Source organism: Hipposideros armiger, unplaced genomic scaffold (genome assembly GCF_001890085.2).
Source record: "Hipposideros armiger isolate ML-2016 unplaced genomic scaffold, ASM189008v1 scaffold_272, whole genome shotgun sequence".
Taxonomy (NCBI): domain Eukaryota; kingdom Metazoa; phylum Chordata; class Mammalia; order Chiroptera; family Hipposideridae; genus Hipposideros; species Hipposideros armiger.
In genome coordinates, this window is record NW_017731622.1 from 963,430 (window position 1) to 969,429 (window position 6,000).

The 6,000-nt window shown below is 45.3% G+C and overlaps 1 protein-coding gene across 43 annotated transcripts in view; it reads right to left on the bottom strand.

Annotated features, from left to right (window-relative positions):
- KCNMA1 (potassium calcium-activated channel subfamily M alpha 1) overlaps nucleotides 1-6,000 on the bottom strand; it is a 744,819-nt gene that overhangs the window by 502,922 nt on the left and 235,897 nt on the right. The window lies entirely within an intron of this gene.

Below are 6,000 nucleotides of genomic sequence, written 5' to 3' on the forward strand. Positions count from 1 at the left end.
TAATAAAAAGAAACGATGCCTTCTCTGACTTATGCTTCATGCTATTTATGCACAGGATAAAATGAAGAGCCATTATTAACTCCTGAAGGAGAATTACTGTATGGTTCCTTTAAAAGAAGCTTCACTTAGGGAAGTTAAAGAAAAACTCAAATAAAATCCAGTTTACTCCCAACCCAGTTTGCACAGAGAGCAGAACCTACCTATTCACTATGGGGGCATTCTTAGTAAAAATATAAGCCCATGAAACCTCTGGTCTTTCTGCTACATAGAGCATTTGTAAGTGATATAAAAATTTTAGGTAGATATGCCTAAAATGTGGGGGAAAAAAGAAAAAAAAAGGAGAGCAGAGCATAGATGAGAGGAAGAGAGGGGAAGATAGAAATGTGAGCTGTGTGTGAATTTGCCACGAAGCGCCAATAAAGGAGAAAAGTAGAGGGTGCTGATGAGAAATTTCACCAGCATCATGAGCGACCTAAAGAGAGAAATGACAGCAATGAATGTCACATATTTGATTAAGCGTATGCCCGTGTGCACCTCCATTTTGTTCAACTGCTCCAGTTTCATGGGCAAACAGCACAGCAGTGAGCACATCTATTTAACTCTATTAAGCCAATAGAATTATTTCTATTTAGAAGGCGTATTTGATACGTATTTTCTTTTGGGCCCTCGGAGATAAGAATAGATGGGTCTAGGCTATGTATATAATGTTAATGTGAAATGCCACACATGAGATATATTTAGGAAGATAAAGGGAGCAACTGGCGTTTTTTATTCTCCATACTTCAGCTAATCATGCCCCAGATGGTAAAGCAAGTAGCATACATTCTCGGTTCATGGATTAGATGTGTATGCATCCTGGAGCAATATTCAAATGTAGCATACTACCAAGGGAATAAAGGGAAAATAATCAAAAGAATAATTCTAAAGGCTCTATCTTTGCTCAAGGAGCTGATGGCTGTATTACCAGAACCTGTCTTTGAAGAGAAGCACAAAACATGAATCTGTAAAGGGTTTGAAGTACCAGACACTGCTTACACCTTGAGGTGAAGTCATGCTTGGACACAAGACATATTTTCCCTAGGGAAAGAGTTGCTCTGAGATCAATGTGGAAATTAATATGAATATTCAGAAATGAGGTACTAATGTAGATGGTGTGAGTGTGTATATGTGCCTATATTTATCCGTGTGTGTATCTGTGTCCATAACAACCCTCATTACGAATGGGTTCTCTGATACTAACACTCTTGAGCTATATTATCTTAAGAAATTCCTTCCTAAGGAATTTCTGACTTTCGATTTATTTATAAAATAAAGAGATGAACTAGATCAAAAATCAGCAAACTATGGCCCATGAAATAAATCTGGCCCACCACCTGTTTTTGTAAATAAAGTTTTATTGGAACACAGTCATGCCTAGAAATTGTCTGTGGCTGCTTTCAAACTACAAAGGCAGAGTTGAGTAGTTGTGTCAGAGCCTCTAAGGTCTGCAAAGGCTAAAATATTTACTATCTGTCTTTTTCAAGAAAAATTTACCAACCTTGAATCAGACTATCACTAACATTGAGCTTGGCTTAGGATTCTATAAAGTACAACTAAACAATACAAAAGCCGAGTCTGAGTTTCTTGCCTTCTACTGCTTTATTCTTAGAAGGATTTTAATTTGCTCACAAAACTACATCAAACACATAACCACATGCATATAAAGTTCAAAGAGAAGAGTAAGGGAATTAAGTCAAAGGGAAAATGAGAGAAGAGACACAGCGATGGCGCCAAAAGCACATGAGTACACAAAATGCAAACCCTGAGATACTGTATTTTCTATGGGCCACAGACTTGGCTGCTAGCAGCCACGACAAAAAGAGAGCTATGATCCCTCTCCCAATTTAGAGTGTTCTGTAGGCATCCACCAGGAGGACCACAGCAAACCCTGGAACAAAGAACCACTTATCCCGAGTCTGTTGTGTAGAGCAGATGACGTGAGATGTAGCGAACAAGTCCTCAACAATGCCCACACAGCTGGGAGGTGTCCTGGTGGTGCACACGACTACACGGAAATGTCCCTTGGTGTGGATCACATCCAAATCCCAAAGTGGAATTTATCAGCAATTCTTCCACTATGTTCCAAAAGTTTTAAAAATTATCGTATGTCACATTTATAATCGGAAAACCCATATTTTTTAATTAAAAAAAAAAAGATAAAGGAAGCAGTAACCCTTGACAGCCTGGTGTTCACTCTGATGTGGAATCCCTCAGCCACGTGCTCCAAGAGAAGGCCCTGTCCAGTGCTGCCGTTTCTACGAAGCTAAAACCTGAGTGCTGAGGTGAGAGACAAGGCACACACAGGCTATTCTGAGGCCTGGTCAAGGAATTTTTATCATGCTGACGATGAGGCTCCAGGTGTGCGCTATATAAAGCACTGGTGAGTGGCGACTATCATTTGTCTTTTTTTACATTGAGCCCTACCACTTTATATCTAGTTTACCATTATCAGTAATTCACACCTGGATCTCTGTTGCTCCCTGCCTGGAAGAGTGCCTAGGAGAGGTAAGAAATAACTACTTAGAGAATGATGCTGTGCTCCTCTGAGAGATCCTGGACAAAAGGGGAGCCTACAGATATGCTGACGTCGTCTTGGCAAATCCTTTCCCAGCCGGGTCTTACCCACAATGCCCCAGCTTTGAGACTCTCACCGGTGACAATGAAACAGTTGACAAGGGGTCCCAGGTGTGGAGGCTAAGCTCCTGAGCCATGCGTCAAGGAAAACAAATTAAAAATTGAAAAGGGAAACTCTGAACAGGCAGGTGTCTAGTCTTGCTTTAGTCCCATTGTTGGAAGGATAAACATTTGGACAGCTCCAGACAAACACAGCTTTGGGTTCTGCGCAGGCAGGGCCACTTTCTCTTGAGCACGGAGACTTCGATGTGAAATCTGTTCCTTGCTCAGAGCAAGGGCATGCCTGCTCCTAAGGCAGAGGCCAGTTCTGGAACTCGGAGATGACTGCTCTCTGGGCAGTGGGACCTGCTCCACTCTGAGCAAACCTGACTGGCCCAGGCAGGATTTTCTCCAAGGAAACTTTCAGAGAGCAGCTGGCATTCTAGGCAGTGCAAGGCAAGGAGGTCTGGGCAGACTGTGCTTGTCCACACAAATGTTAAGAGAATCAGGCCAAGTAGCTTTAGGGCCTAATTTGGCTCAGAGGTGGTAAAGTCAAAATGTCACAGCCAAAGCGACAGCTGGCAGTGGCTTAGAATAGAAGAAGCATTATCTTCCACTGAGAAGTAATGACATAGGAAGAGCACTAGACGGGGAGTCTGGAGGCTTTCGGGGACTAGCCTGGTTCTGTCACTTGTGACTGCATATTCTTAGGCAAGTCATTGACCTTCCTATGCCTCGGTTTTCTCAACTATAAAATGGAAATGAATTCATTGATAAGACTAGCTTGCTTGCTTCCTTATAATGAACCCCTACAACCAACAGCAACATGGGCAATACAAACAAATACAGCATCATCCTTACCCTTCAACCTGATCATGACGTATAGGGTCTAGCAAGAGGGTGCCTGGCTCACTAAAGACTCTTGATAATGTTATTGTCAGTAGTCGTATCAAGGTGAGTGCTGTGTGCACTTGGCCTGGGATTCCACTTCCACAATGTCACCCACACCCACCTACCTACCTGCCTCCACTGCTGGGTGCCAGTTCAGGCCTTGCCTCACCAGGTCCACTGCAGCAATTCCCCCTCACCCTATCACAGGTGCCGGGAGCTACTATCCTAACTGATGCCAGCACCTCCGAGCTCCTGCCCCACCAATGTGGCCTCTGCTTGTCCACCAGTTCTCTCTGCACACCCTCCCCTCAAAATCTCAATTCCTCCAAAATTCAGTCCAAATTCTTTCACTTGGCATTTGAAGAACGGACCAGCCCACCTTCCCAGTCTTACTTCCTGCCGAGTGCCTTTGTGTTTGCAGCCTGGGCCTCGTCCCATCAATGCCGTGCCCCTTCTCTGCTTCTGCTGCTCCTCACTCTGGAATGACTTCCTGCGCTTTGACGTTTCTCACTCCCATATTAAAGCTCAACTCAATGCTCTGCATTTTATTAGGTATTCTCAGCTTCTCGCCCACTAAGTGTTCCCTTTCTTATTTTCAAGCTTGGCTATATTTTTATTTTTTGTTTCGTCTCTATCATCAAGCATGTGCTAGGTCCATCTTAAAATGGAAGTTTCAGCTCAAAGGCTTTCTTTCCTGCAACTGCTTTCTTGACGCCCCCCCAACTTCTCCATACTCAGCCTCCCCACTCCAACACACACCCTCATGTAATGCTTGTACTCATAGTATTTCTCCTCCAGACATTCCTTCCATAAAGTCCATCCATAGTGCAAGGAAAGCAAGACCACTCCTTGTTGTCCACAGGGCTGAAAAGAACACCTGGCCCGGATTCTTGCTCAGTAACTCTTGGCTGATGCTCCTGGAGATAATCAGAACTGTATACAATGGCCACATGGAAGCCACAGGACTGGCACATCTGTGCAACCAAACTGTCTGCTGTCACTCATCCACCATCACCGCTGTATGTATAGAATGCACTGCCTCCATTCCATCCCATATAAATGCCCAGACCCAGAATTCAAACTCTTTATGTTTCCTGCACAGAACCCACTCATATACAAGCAAGAAAGAGCAATAGAGACTTTACTGAAGACTCAGGGTGATGGTGTGGGTAGAGGGTGGGGCACAAGGATAATGGTTACACAGCACAGCCCACAGCAAGCCACCTTCAGGTCCTCATTAGACACCCAGTACTGCCCAGTGTTTCCTGGATCCCACCAACCCAGGTTATCCCCTCTGCCTTCCTCCATGCAGCAACTGGCCTCATCAGTTTCTCCACTTCCTCCAAAATTCCCACTTTAAATTTCTCCCCTTTCAATTTTGCTCTCAATTGACATCAGCTACGGCTTTATATCCACTCTTCAGAAGGTTTAGCTCATGAATGGGTCCCTCAGGTAACAGAACCCTGTCTGCCTTAAAGGCTGTTTGGCCACCACCTTTGTGGCTCAAGCATGGCACTCAGCGTCTTCCTTCAAGTCGTTTGTAAGATATTTATCCCAAACATAAAGTAGAGTTCTTCCCAAAAAGATTCTGATGGGTGAAATTTTCACCACCTCCCTACATCTGCAGTCACCTCCTGAGTTTTTGCTATGAAATGTCGAGGGTGATGTCATCTATTTTCCAGCACCCCTACCTGATCTTTCATCCACCCGGCCATCAGGATACCCCCCCTCGTTCCAGCTATGAGCCGTGACTCTCGACCAAGCCCAGCTTCATGGCCAGAAAGGGCAGCCCAGATGAAACAGCTTCCCGGATCACAGTAAGAAATGATTTGGAATGTAACAGCCTTCTCAGGGAAACAGCTGACCCAAAGCAGACTCAAGGAAGCCAATAGACAGGGGTCTCCCAGGGAAGGGCCCGCACATGGCAGGAGCATGACCTGGCCAGACTGTCCCATTTGTGCCTGTTTGTCAGGACTTTCCCAGTCTTTGCACTGAAAGACCCATGTTGTAGGTGCCCCTCAGTCCCAGGCAAACTAGGATGGTTGGTCACCACAGGCTTGTCCCTCTTATGATCCTTGCCAAGAACCAGGGGGTCAGGAAGCCAGTCAGTGAAACCAAGCTCCATATAAGCGGATCAGAGAGAAAGCAGAAAATGTACCGAGAAGAGGCAGGGTGAGCCCTGGCTGCAGATGGGCCTGGGAGGCAGTCTCGTCAGAAATAAGGTCACACGAGCAATGCTCCAAGCACAGGGCCAGACAGCCTCAGAGAGGCTGCCAATGGGTTTCACCAGCATGACTGAGGACATCCACCATGGGCAGGATCCACATTACACAGGGCTGGGGATTAGAAAACTGCCCAAAAGGTATTCTCTGCTTGGTAACCAGAGGACAATAGCAACATCCCCAGAAGGCCAACACACACACACACACACACACACACACACACACACACACACAC